Genomic DNA, 14,193 nt, shown 5'->3' on the forward strand with positions numbered 1-14,193 from the left:
CTGAAGGATCCTTTTTTTAAACACAACAACCTTTTTCAACATGCAGGTTTTTTTTTTTTTTTTTTTTTTTTTTGCCACTGCTGGCAGCTTTATGTACCCGCTTTATGTTCTTGTCATTCATTGGATGAAGTGGATAAAGGTTTGAAAGTTTGATGTAGAAATTCTCTGCGTGTTTTGATTCTCACTTGTAATCTGTCTTCGGCATTAACCACATCAGTGTGGTAATTAATCGTCATGGGTTCCATATCTGATCAAAGATATGAGTATAAATTTTCAGCAGGTGTGTTTTTCCTGGAGAGGTTCAAGATCTGAGTTTTGGGTTCAAATGCTGACGTCTGGTTCTTGTAAAACTGATCTCTGAGCTAAATCCGAGTTTTTGTTGAGGAACTACAATGTAAGTTGATATTAGAACAGCAATAATTGTGTCCTGGTTATTATTAATTATTTATATTAGAAGCAAATGTAACATTTAAAAAAGAGAGAAAGGGAGCAGTCAATGTAAAACAATAATTTCAAAACAGAATGACGACAATAAGGACAGCTTTGATGTTGGTTAACGATTAGCATGGTTAGCATTGGCTAGCTTTGCTGGGATAACAGTCTCAGTGTATTTTCTGTGGAGAATGTGACAGTTCCAAAAGGTACAATGACAGAGAGAGGTTTCGACTTTAAAAACGAATAAAACGGAGCACTTTTGCCGTGCTTTTTGAAGTCTTGCTTTCTCTTGCTCTTTCACAGCCTGAATGAACTGTAGATATCATAGAAAAAACAGTTTCTTTTGACACGGCTAGGTACATCTCTGTGCTTCCTCAGACTTCGGGTTTAAAACGCATAATAATAGCTAACCGCAGGTCTTCGTCACTCAGTGACAGCACCCACACAAAGAGTGTTATTCTTACCACATCCTGTTTAGCGTTTAAATGTGGCGCTGATGTGAACCTGATTTCCGACTGGCCGGTCACCAGCCAGGTCAATCAAGCCAGCTGATTTGACAGTGCATCTCAAATTTTTAACGGGTTTCCAACATATCATAACCATAAGTAGGATGGTTAATAAGTTATCTTTTACAGTATTTAGGTTTCTGCTGTGGCATTTCCTTTAAAAATGTTAAATGGGAGTATTAAGAATTTTCCAAAGTTATTACATAAATGCTAAATACATATCAAATATGACCTACAGGAGAATTGACCTCGTAATTTAACGTCTTGAAATTGAGCCTGTCTCTTCAAAATCTCCTGCTCTTTCTGAAACCACATCTGCAGGAAGTCATCACAACATCACTCCTCTGTTTGCCCTTAAAAACGTTTTTACCAACGTTGCGCTGATGCGTAGTCCCACCAGCTGTTTGCTGGTTGGCTAGTCTGAAGGAGCTGAGTGGGGAAGTCGCTCTGAGGAGGAGCGCCGTCCTCGAATGTGGCGCTGGGTCCACCCGGGCTTTTTTGCACAGCTGAATGGTTGCCACGGAGATTAAACAATTTCTCAAACATGCTTGAACAATCAAAGCAACACTCCAGGTATGATTTTGATGAAGGGGAATACATTCTAACATGATGTAGAGCTCAGAAAGAGTTGATTTTACATAACACTGCCCCTGTTATCATGCTGGCTGACATGAGGGGGCCAAACATGTACCACCGGGGGACAGAGGAAGTTCACAGCTTTCTTCAGCGCATCCAAGTCATGCGACTTCACTTTGGTATGTAACTCCCTCTGATCTTTTAAACCGCGCTCTTCCTGGACGTATGCCCTGTCCGCTGAATGGACACGTTCATTGGACCACTGGCTGGGTTCTGGCCAGCACTATTTGGACAAACACTAGTGCAGAAGAATTCCTCTCTCTGTCTCACTCTCTTTCTTTCTTTCTCTCTCGCCGTCTCCTTTCCAAAATGGAGCTCGGTGATGAGAGGAGAGGTCCCAGAACTTGGGAGATAACGCTCGGAGCTTTCCTTCGGGTCTCTGTGGGGAGAAGGAGATGGCCTTTATCCTCCTTAACAGGCACGGAGCCCAATTACAGAGCATCATTAAAGCTCCACCTATTTCCACTTAAAACCATCTTGACTTTCTATTTTCCCCTTCTCACTGTGGCATTTTTGGCTCGTTGTTCCTTATGCCATGTTGCCCCCATGAGAGCTCCCTCAGATTCATCAGCTATAATTAAGGCAGGCCACCAGTTAACTCTGCACCACTTCACATTCCTCGCCCCCTCCTCCCCCGACGTCCCTTTCCCAGTTTCCTAAAAGGCACTGAATGTTTCCCCCTTACCTCTCTCTCTCTCTCTCTCTCTCTCTCTCTCTCTCTCACTGAGTCCCCCTGGCTGTCCAGGGCCGCTATCTCCACGGCGCCCTCACCCCGGGCCCTCGGCGCAGCCGTTTGGGAGCGAGGGATGGGAGGGCGGAGCGGGCGCTGAGGGACGACATCAAAGCTTGACCAGTTCTGAACGTGAGCTGGGATGATTAAAAGCTGAGTCTGTTTACACTGGGCTTCCCATTCGGGCCCCCTCTCCCCCCTCCCTTTGGACTTCCTGTCCAAACTTCCTATCTCCCTGGATGAGATAACGGCCTGTCCAGGGCTCCTTAGGGCTCCTTGCCACTTAACGTTGCAGGAACCGTCATAATGCATAGTTAGTTCTGCTAATATGTCAGAAATGTATGGAGCCTTAAAGTTTATCGAAGCCTGTGTGCAGTGTCTTGAAAAAAGTACTCACACCCTTTAAACATTTTCACATCTTCTCACACTCCAACCGAAAACTCTGATGTATTTTTACTGGGTTTTACAAAAGCCAGCTTGTTATTTTGAACCAGAAAAAAAATGGTAAAAAAAAAAGAGTCAAAAGCGATTTAGATTTTTTTATTTATTTTTTTTTTAAATACATCAACTTCCTTTATTTCTAAACAGTAGACAAGATGACACTTGCTAGAAGTTCTAATGTGCTTATTGACGCCATGAACCTTAGAATCAGTTGAACAAGTAATTAGAAAACAGGTTTCTTAACTGTGTAAACAAGGTTTGGGCGCATGCCAGATTAGCAACAACCCCAGTTACTTTCTGTGTTTCTGTTAATTTTGCATCATATTTTCTCTGCTGATCTAGTAGAATCAGCTGGTTCAGCAGGTTTCTAATAACAGTGTGACGCTCCTTTCACTATTGGTCATACATGTCAGTGGAAAAAGAATTGTAACTGGATTTTGAGGGAACAGTTTTGTTTTTCTCCATCACTTCATACTTTTGTAGTTTTGGGTCATTTTCCACTATGTTTGGGAACTGAGATGTTGTCATTCCTTGCTCCAGCTTGATGGTGTAAGTATCATCCTATGAAGATGCTAAATTCAGGCAAATCCTGGGAGGAATTCCTCTTTGGAGGTTTCGAGGCTTGAAACTGGGGTAGAGATTCCCCTTCCAGCAAAGACAACAACCTGAAACATGCAACCGGAGCTACCATGGATTGGTTTTAGATCAAAGCATGTTACAACGTTCAAATGGTTCAGTCAAAGTCCAGATTCTGAGAATCTGTGGCGAGACTTGAAAACTGGTCTTCACCGACACTCTCAATCCAAACTAACTTAAAAAATAGTTTAAAGTAGAGACTCTTTTTGCTTTAAAATCATGCATATTTTTCCTACCGCTTCACCCTTAAGAACGACTTTTTCTCAGTCTGGATCTGTCACATAACTCCTTGGTGTAATTCATTAAAGTTTGTATTGTAATGAGGCCAAGTGTGGAAAAGTTGAAGGGGTATGAATATTCCTGAAAGGCACTCTGGATACTTACATTGTTTTTATTTCATGCCAAGCATTAGTCAGCATATTTATTGTTTCGCATAATATAAATTTGATGCAAGCCAACTGTTTTTGTTTTTGTTTTTTTGTTTTCTTGATCTGTTCACTACCAGGAAAGAGCCTCAGGTGAGCCTCCAGTGTCATTGGAGGACTCCAGTCTGGATTTTACACATTCAGACTTCTCCTGGCTCCGCTGATATGGGAGCCATATGAGACTCGAATATAAATATGCCTCTTGGCATCTCTGGCAGTCGAGTTGAGGAACAAGCAAAATCGTCCTAAGCTCACAATTTCCTCCTTGCTTTCGCCATAGCGCCTTATGATTTTTGTGTTATTAACGGGTATTTTTGTAGAAGGGGAGACCATTCAGGAACAGCCTAGCTATTACTCGATAACATAAGGGATGAAAGAAGGGATTATTTACCCCTCCACCCCCTGTTTGGTCCATTTAGCAGTGCTAGCCCCTCCTTCCTGCAGAAAGAGCTCAGTTCTTGCGTCTGGCTTCATGCCATGAGCAGACCCCTACGTGTGTCCAGGCAATCAGACAGGCCGCCACTAATGGTTTCTCCTTAGCAGGGATCTGACAAAACAGAGCCCTGCAACACAGGAAGTCGGGGCTACCGCTGTCCTGTCCGCCGTTTTCTACTAGAAACGGCTGAGGAGACGCGTCCAAGGACGGCGGGAAGAAGAAGGGGGGAAATCTGCAGATGTCTCAGTCCTCCCAGTCCCCTTCTTTTTTAGCCATTAGGCTGCGTCTGGAATTTTTGAACGTTACACAACGCATTTTTGTCTCCCTTTCATAGCACTCCATGTGCAAATAACCAAGAAAGCTGTCTGCTTCTTCACTCTATCAATGTCACTCACGTAGCCACTCCCTCACACATCTGCAAAACAAAGTCCCATGCTAAATATGATATCTTTTTATAGCACAGAAACACGCAGACAGGCACATAGTAGTTGAGTGCTGTATGGTGAAGCCATTACTACCGGGCTTATCAGGGAACTGGCTCACGGGGCGGAAAAAGAAACAAACAGCGTCTCGCTCATCTCTTTCTTCCCTCGAACACGTACGCCGTGGGTCCCTTTGGGGAACTGCTGGCACACCGAGGGAGCCGCGAATGCACGCAGCTCTTCTGAGTCTCGCCTTCATCTCACCGCGCTTCCGTTGCAGCGGAGGAAGGTGACTCACCACCATCTTTAAAAGCACACAAGCGTATCGTCATTTTCCTTGAATGGTAGATTGGGGACCGGTCAGGGAAGACGTGCTCTCAGGGTCGGTGGCGGTTTTACCGCCTCTCCTACAGCCGTTCGGAGTTTGTCGCTCCAGCTCGAGTCGAGGGAAGCACCTGTCGCTTTCCAGCTGAAACCGATCCACTGAGAGCACAGAGGAGAGGCTGCTGATCCATCGTGGACGTGGAGGCCAAGCCATCCTCTCTCTGGGGGGGATCAATGGCACATTTATAGAGATTTACAGAGAACCGTGTTGCACGCATGACAGTTGTACCACCCCTCGCGAGAATTCACGAGCCGCCGAGAAGAAGGGTTGACTTCATCTGTGTCTGCGCAAATCAAAAGGTCATGATCGGTAGAACGAGCTTTAGCATTGCTTTGGAGTTTTATCACTAAAACTATTTATAAATGAAGAGATAGTTCTTGCATCGTACATTGTCCTGTAATGCAAAAAGGCAACTCGCATGCTCCTTGAACTTTTTCCAGTTTTGCCACATGACGGTCACAAAGTTCAGTGTCTCTTCGTAGGGCGCTAGAGGACAAACCAACACAAACTACGATGTAATTGTGAGATTGAAGGAGATGATAAATGATTTTCAGGGTTTTTTTGCCGAATAAATGCTGACGTAGCAAATAAATGCCGGAAAAGACATTAGTCGTCATCTATTTTGGTATACCTAGATAAAATCCTTTGCAACCAACTACATTCTCAAGTCACCCAGTTTGCAATTTATTTTCAGTATAAATACAGTTGCTTTGAAAAACAGCAGCATTATGAAGAGCAAACACAGCAAACGTGAAAAAAAGATGCTCTGGACAGATTCAGCTCAATTTAAAAAATACTTTATTTTTCCCAAAGGGAAATTAAACGTTTTCATAAGTCACTGCTAATCCACCTCATTTGCTTTTGCCACTCCTCTTTAAAGTTGCGTCTGGTTGGAAAGTCGGGCGGAGAGACGCTGGATTTGGGGATGTGGTCGTTATCCATGATGATGGATTAGAGAGATGGTTTAAGCTTCCCTGTCTGCATCTGAAGCCTCTTTTTCAGCTCCTCTGGCATCCGGGGTTGTAGCGAGGGCGTTATTTGAGCTCTTGATATGCTCATCAGCGGCTCACACTTGTAAAAACAATACATGGTTGGGCATCTTTACAAAATGTCGGAGAGTAAAAAAAATTTCCTAAAAAGTTCAATGTCCCAACCAAAAAAAAAACAAAAAACGATGAAACTAACATGCTGCCACTATGGACGGGGCAATTCTAGAACAAATCCGATGCGTTTGGCCTACTTGCAAACATTTTTGTGTTTTGTGGAAAGCTAACACCACACATAATCACACCCCTACCTCTCTGTAAAACATGGCAGTGGCAAAATCATGCTCCTCTCACTCAGCCGGGACCAGGAAGCTGGTCAGAGTTTATACGAAGATGGATGATGCTAAATACAGGGCGGTCCTAGGAGAAAACCTGTTAGGGGCTTGCAAAAGACTTGTAGCAGAGCAGAGTTTCACCCTCAAGCAGAGAACAGCCCTAAACATGCAGACAAAGCTGCAATAAAATGGTTTACATGAACATGTGTTAAAATAACCCAAAGTCCAGACCTAAATCCAGTTAAGAAGCTTTAGAAAGTTTTTAAATTTGCTGTTCACTGACATTAGCTACGCTTCCATCCAACTGGTCATGTGAATTTTTGGTGAACTTTTAAAATGTCGCAGGAAAGACGAAAAGGGGCGAATTAGGCGTGTTTCCATCTACCGCTTTGGAGCAAGTCAGCCAGGCTACGCAGTGGGTAACTTTGCTAACCAGAGAATTTTAACCCAACAAGATGTAAAGATGCAAACTAGCATGAACCACACATCTCAGAAAAATGGAGCGAGTCCTCCACCCAAGCTAGAGGTTTGGATTTAGGAAGTTTTGGGGGATTTCATTTGTTAAGGCCCACCGGTCGATGGGAGCGTTTGCTACGTCAGTATTTATTCTGTAAATGCGTTTCCATCTGCTCTTTAGCGTATTTTCAGAAAAGCTAAAAAAAAAAACACCTCAACTGAGCGTAAAAACTTTTTTTTGTTGTTGTTGCAAATTTTAGGACGTTTTTTCAAATTTCGCAGTTTCCATCAAGCTATTGTAATGTGATAATTCAAAATGCACATAAGAAACACTGCCAACGCCGAGTCACATCTCCACAGAGTTAACTGGAGCCACATTAGAAGGTATTATGAGTTCAGTCGTTAGTGAGCCACATCACAACAGACAGTAAATCTGCTGATGATGACCTTTGCAGTTCAATGGATACTGCAAGCATGCAGAATGTTACTCTTGACTGAATAGTCTTGTAATTCTTAAGTTGGTTACAATCACAATCATTTTGCACACCAATGCGATAGAGATGAAATGTAGTTTTATTTTACTGCAGTGAAAAGTCCTTGGTTTTCTTGCATATATGTGGCGTTGATTTGATTAACTGTAGACAGGAACTCAGTCTTTACCTAAGGACTAACTTTTGAAATCTCAGAAATGTATTGGAGGGAAGAAACCTTGATCAGGACATCCCCCGGTTAATGTTTTGGCCCTTTCGGCCACGACGTCTGCCAGTAACGACTTCTAAGAGCAGACCTCTCTGTTCCCGGCGACATCAAAGGCTCAGAAGCCTCTCTGCAATTTTTCATTTCGCTGCCTGTGTTGTTCCTCTTCATCCTAGCAGAGCAGCTTCGAATTCCCTCCCCCGCTCACCTCCTCTCCTCTCCTAACCAGCCCTCTCTTGTTTCTTGACAGCTCTTTAAAATGGTTGTAATTCATTGCATGTGCTTCAGTTTCAAGGACAGAAACGGCCGCACGCTCTCAAAAGGCAGGAAGCTCTTCGTTTGCCGAGAACTTGGAGGAAAAGAGTCATCACCACCGCCACAGATAAATGCTATCTGACAAACACCCTCCCTCTCCCAGGCTCCCTGTGGCTCCTTCAGTCACTTGCTCAGACATTTTTTTTTTTTTACTATAGCTTTGTGCTCGTCTCTTTGGTAAATACAGCCTGTAAGTACCTCCCAAAGCGAAGCAATCTCATTCAAAGTTGTTTGGGTTCCATACGACAAAACTATTTGCGCAGCATGTTTATGAAGGACAGATTTACAGCTGCAAAGCTGCAGAGCAACATCGTTAAAAAGGCAGCAGCGTCTGCAGGAAGCAAAAGAGCAAGAAAGGAGCACGCTTTTTTTTCTTTTTCTTTTTTACTTTGCCGCTTGAACGCTTGGCTCAATGATCCGAAGGGTGAAGAGCTTTCACCTGCGTGACGGTCCCTTTTTTTTCCCCCACTTTTTTTCCCCACTTTTTTTTTTTTACTATTTATGTGTGTGCAGGCATGAATGAGTCTCTGCAAGTGTGTCCAAAGTGTGTTTGAGTGCATAAGGGGTGGAGCTCCCGTACTGAGATCATTTACCAAACTCTATTAAGCAAGATCAAAGAGACTTAGATCTTTCAGTGCTGCATGACTACAAAAGCCATATTGTAACCCCAGATTAAGGGAGATAACGCTGTTGACAAAAAATGTTCTATGTCTCTGAGAGTCACATGGTCACTTCCAAACAGCATGTCCCAGCTCTGACATCCTTCCTCCCTTTATTTTAAGAAATGCTTCAGTGTTCTTTTGCTAATAATCTCTGTGCCACCACATCCATTTACTGTGTGAACAAAGCGGAGCACAGATGTAGGGCTTCGTCATGACGAAGACGTTCGAATTCGCCGGAACGAGCTAAACAGGTTGGCTTTGATACAACCAAATAAGCTGCTTTTGATTTTGTCCTTTCCACAGTTTAATAAACACATGATCACTTTCGCAGACAAAAGGCCACAGACCACCCCGTGTCGGTCAGGGCCACGACTGTCGTCAGGTGGAAGTCCAAGCCGCTGGCATATCTGTTCACAGTGCAGCTATAAACAAAGACGATATGAGGACCGCGCAGTGCCAACCCCGGTGACAGATTGTGTTTCGTGTGCCTGCTCGATCATAAAAGACACCTCGTGTTTGGCCCGTCGAGCGGTTTTGTGTAAACGTGTGGCCAACGCAGGAAGAAAAACTGTTATGTTTGTGAGACCAAACATGCCCGCTTTTGATAAAAAGCAGACAAACTTGGCTGTGTCTCTTTAGTTTGGAGGGTTGCAGTTTTTTCCATCAACTCTGACCTCAAATTTCGACGTGGCTGCCACAGACACAAATACAGGAGTAGATAGTGGAATAAACTGCTGATGTGCCTTTTTTTGCTGCTTTGCGTCTTGCAGGTTTTCTACTAAACAACCTCTGTTGATGGACACGATCATACAGTATTTGAATGGATTCTGCTTAATTTGCTCATATGGCAAAAAGCATTTCAGCTAAGACAGGCTAACTAGTCAGTTAGCAGTATGAGCTAACTGTTAGTGGCTAGCAGCACTGAAGTTAGCATCCTATTTTGGGGCTCAGTTATACAAAATGAAAACCTTATATGGATGCGCCTACACTGAACCCACAGAACCGTATTCTACTTGTGTAAACACAAAAAGGACAATTTTATTCATTTTTATTTTATTTACTCTGGATTATTTCACAGAGAACACTGATTCTTTATACAGTTTATGATTTGTGAAACCTGTTTGTTAAAACAAAAAAAAGGGGGGGGGAGGGGATTGTTAGTTCACCAAAATGATCAGGGAAGTCATGTCTGATCTCGTCCGCTGGATGCATCTTTCCACCGGCGCTTTAGGGTTGGGCGCCATGTCATTCCCGGTCCGAGGTTCAGACTTTTGATGTAAATGGGATTGGGCATGTGTCAGTGAACTGGGATGAATTAAATAGATTTGAAATCGACACCGGCAATGAATACCCTCGTCTTTAAGATTAGCATCAATTCAGAACAGGAGAGAACAAAAATAAATAAATACTGCAGTGGATCCACGCCAGTTTGCAGTTCAGCATTCAAGAATTCACCTATTCGCGGGTTTTTCTGTGGAAGAGAACGCCTTAATATTTGCGGAAGATTTGCTAATTTATGTATTTTTTAGTAGAGCAAACCTAATATATTCAGGATAAAATGCACGGTATGTGTGTTTTTTTTCTAGACGCAATGCTAATTCACGTGCTGTTGGCTGCCAGTCCAGGAACGGGATCCGTTTTTGTTGGCACTGATAAGAGCGGTGATGAGGAAGACTGTGGCACCTAAAAGCATCAGGACACATAAAGAAGCAGAGAGTAAAATGTTACAGTGTATAGAGGACAACAAATTCAACATTTAGTTGGTAAAATATTTAAAAATTGCAAAAAGTCAAATTAAAGTGTATCAAAAAAAATTCATGAAATTCCTCTTTGTTTTTGAAATTTCAATTCATTTCAGAATGAAAAATTTTTCTTTTTTTAATTCTTTAATTTGACCAAAAACAAATCCTCTTTTACACTTTAAAAGCAATCACACTCTAAATGCCTACTGCTAAGACTAAATTAGCATATTAGCATGTTTTTGCCTGAATAGAAAATAAAATTACACAGTCATTTTTTAAAATATATTTCAGCATGACTGCATAGGATCTAAGAAGAATAAATAACTGCTGGATGCATTTTGAAGGAATAATTGTGAAATAATTAGCCGTGAAACAAATTTAGCTTTAGATTAATAGTGGTTTATAACACATTCTCTAGTCCAATTCAAGGCTCACGTTCATGACGTAATCATTTGATAGAGTTCTTCAAAGACTAAAAACAGAAAGAGGCAAATGGAGAGAAGTGAGGGTAAAAAGGAAATCACCGATGTCTGTCGTATGATTATAGTTCATTCTTCTACAGAATCCTGATTCTGTGCACACGCTTAAAAAAAGGTTACATAAAACATTCAGCTTTTAAAATATTTGGCTGTTAAAAGGGAGGCAATGCCAGCCGTCCCCTCTGATGATTGTGCCTTGACAGAGAGAGATTGATGGCTGCAGATCCAGTCACATGGCTGCCAGATGATGATGGATCTCTTACTCAGGGGGGAAAAAAACAAAGTGCCTGCCGTTGTGTTCGCCGAAGGCATTTTGTGTCTGATAGTGTGAAGCTGATGTGCTAATTTCTGAAGAGTGTTTTCCTCTTGTTCATCAGGGAGTTCCACAGAAGACGTCGAGACAAAATGTCCCACCTGACTTGCCTTTGGGAAGTAGTGTAAAGTTGGGGGGCTCGCCTTGTTTAGAGGAACCAGATATGATCCGTTTGTTTTTGTTTTTACTTTTTGTCTAGGAAGCCATGTTCTAAATGCCTTCACCTTTTACACAGGACATTTGATTTTCCATACGTAAGACGCGAACTTAAATGAAGTCAAGTTGTTTTCTGTAGCACATTTTAGCAGTTCAAAGTGCTTTACATCATAAAAGCATAATATAGTAGCCAATTATTAAACAAGCAATAAACAAATTACAAATTATCAAATAAATATACATCAACTATATTGATCAATGTTTGTCATTATGAATCAAGGACAGCTCTACCCTCTCCAAGCCCTTGATATAAAGGCTAATTTAAACAAACTCAGCGTTTCAGCAGTTTTGCAGTTTTCTGGAAGTTTGTTCCAGCACAAAAACTGGATGCTGTTTTAGGGTTGTTGCTTAGCCGTTACTAAGAGTAGTTAGCCATGTTAAAACACCAGTTCTCTAGAGAATGTTGTCCTACCTTAACTTAGAGTTTACAAAAAAAGATGTTTAAAGTGCAAACATGTCAAACAAAGTCTTTGCTGTGATCGTTTCATCCTTTCCATCGTCTTCTGAAAGTCTTGCTCTCTTTCGCAGCCCGAGCAAAACGGGATTGTATCGACACGTCTTAGAAAATACAATTTTCCTTTGCAAATAGTTTGTTACAATGTTCTATTTTTCTGTTACTTTATTTTTTTAACACCTCATTCATTTTGAAAATTGCCAACTTTTTCTTTTCGTTTTCTTTTTACCTAGTAGCAGCCTCAACGCTGAAGGCGAGGTATGGCAGATTCATTCATAATTGGAAAAAGATGATATTTTGATCAGACAGTTGTTGTTCAGTCAGCTGAAAGCCATTTGAGACCGGTCGGTCTCCAGCTGATTTCTCAATAGATATTAAAATCTAAAGATCAGTTACATTTTTTAAAAAAATATTAACATCTTTTTTTTATTTTGCATTTGCTACATACAACCACAGTACAGCCACTTCTACAGGTGCCAAACTGAGACCTTGTTGCTCCCAAAAACAACTCAAGTCTTAACTCGACTGCAGCGTTCTGACTGAGGTCTGTGTATCTCTGAGGCCTTTTTCAGTTGGCCATGACCTCCCGACTGGCTGCCCCTAATTAGAGCCAGTCCTTCACAGTGCCCCCCTCTCGTGTCCAAAGTAAATGCCTTGGCACCCAACAGGAATGCTGATAGATTGCCGTTTAGGGTGCCTCGAATGCAGCTCTCTCGTTTAACCCGCTGGAGTCTGCTGCATGCAAAACTCAACCATCAGCCAGTCACCACATGATGCAACAAGCAAGACATTGTGTTTAAAAATTCACATTTGTTATCTTGAGGTATTTTAAGCCATGTTGATCTTTCAACCATGCACTATTCTCTCGAAATGCCCTTGACCACAGAGCGGGGACCTGATAGTTGCTGGCATGGCTTCCACAAGCCGGTTATATAACCTGTGCATGCACAATGCTCTCCAACACAAAGCTTCCTGCAGCCATAAAGTAAAAAAGCAGATCTTTGCCATTTCAGTGTAAGCTGCCCTCTGTGCACAGCGGTCGACTGAGATCAAGCAGGCTGATCAAAAGGCAGCTCTTATTGGAGAGAAGTAGGCCAGGATGTCTCATCAGGGTCATTCTGCTGATAACCCTCCTTTGTTGGAGCTGCTCCAAAGCAACAAAAAAGAAAGAAAAGACTTGTACCTTGACGGCTGACAGAGGAGGCTTTTTTAGCGTCAGAATGGCTCGTTTTCTACTTTGAGACGGCTCCAGCAGTCGGGCCTCGTTCCCTTCAAAGGCTGCTATTTCAACCCCCGTTGATTGCAGAGCGGGAGCAGAACGGAGCATGGTGTCACTCTTTGTTCTGGGCCTTAGGTTGAGGCTAGCGCTGCATTCACGCTATACAGCGTCCCCCCTCCCCTCCTCCCGAAAGCCAGATCTGAGGACCAAAGCAGAGCCGTGTGCGGTTTGGTGTTTGGTCTGCTTCGCTCTGAGATTAGCAACAGGTCGGCAGAGGATCGGCGTAATGACACGTCTGCCGCTCTCCGAGTCCTTGGACCGTCTGAGGCGTCGGGCCGAAAGCAAGGCATGCACCTTCGCACAGAAACATCGAACCTCCGCCGACTTGTCTTCTGTTGGGGCGGGGGAACCCTGACCATGACAAATCACCAGCAGACAGATAAACGCAGAGCCTGCCAGTGTAACACTGCTAATCTATGTCAAATGAGATGTGATTTGGTAAGCCACTAATTGTCTTGGAAACACAGATGACATAAAAAGCACCAGCCATGTCTTTTTTTTGCCCGTGTTGAGAGATTGAGGAAAAAAAAGAAGGTTCTTCTTTTGTTGTTTGTTTTGTGTGGAGCAAAGCGACGTCTACATCTGCCTCTGCTGCAGCGGAAACTTGAAATGTAAATTCTGCAGCACGCAAATTGAGACATTAATGTAATCTCATTTTTAAAAGCTGTTAAAAAAATGACTATTTCCACCTCTACAAGGGGATATAAAGATAAGTTAGTGGTGGCCATCTTTTTCTCTGTGTCCCACATGAGTCAGCAGCGTGTTCAGAAAGCTGCAGTCCAAATCTGAAAGCTAAGCGAAGGGCCGAGTCTTCAAGTGCAATGTCGGTCCTAACAGAGAGAGATAAGGCGGGAGGATCAGGCTGTGATGGAGAACATGGGGGGAAGTGAGGATAAGGGGGCGTAAGGTTGTGTGTGTGTGTGTGTGTGCGTGCGTCGGGGGTGTAACAGCACATCTGTCTGCTGCAGTTCTCTGACCTACCTCCACGCCGCTGACTTCCACTGTTTGTCCACCCGGTTAACTATTACCACCAGGCTTGTGTACCTTGGCTGCAGCCCAGTGCTCTTACACATACTGTGGGCCATTATCAAAGAAGACCTGCATTACAAGCCTTGGAGTACATCCAAAAAAAAAAAAAAAAAAAACGGCCAAAAAAAAGTTGGGATTTCTAAAGGAGAAAAAAAGACTACTTCCCGCCCCAAAATCTT

The 14,193-nt window shown here is 42.9% G+C and overlaps 1 protein-coding gene and 1 long non-coding RNA gene across 2 annotated transcripts in view; one reads left to right on the forward strand and one right to left on the reverse strand.

Moving 5' to 3' along the window:
- The window catches only part of rnf43 (ring finger protein 43), a 121,781-nt gene that overhangs the window by 7,398 nt on the left and 100,190 nt on the right, over positions 1–14,193 (forward strand). The window lies entirely within an intron of this gene.
- On the reverse strand, positions 10,077–14,137 carry LOC106947059 (uncharacterized). The gene is made up of 2 exons (XR_001424900.1): positions 12,890–14,137; positions 10,077–10,185 (listed from the first exon to the last, which is right to left on the reverse strand). It is a non-coding gene; the product is annotated as an uncharacterized LOC106947059 (long non-coding RNA).

This window comes from Poecilia latipinna, unplaced genomic scaffold, assembly GCF_001443285.1.
Source record: "Poecilia latipinna isolate Pla-1442-1.1 unplaced genomic scaffold, P_latipinna-1.0 Scaffold220, whole genome shotgun sequence".
NCBI classification, from domain to species: domain Eukaryota; kingdom Metazoa; phylum Chordata; class Actinopteri; order Cyprinodontiformes; family Poeciliidae; genus Poecilia; species Poecilia latipinna.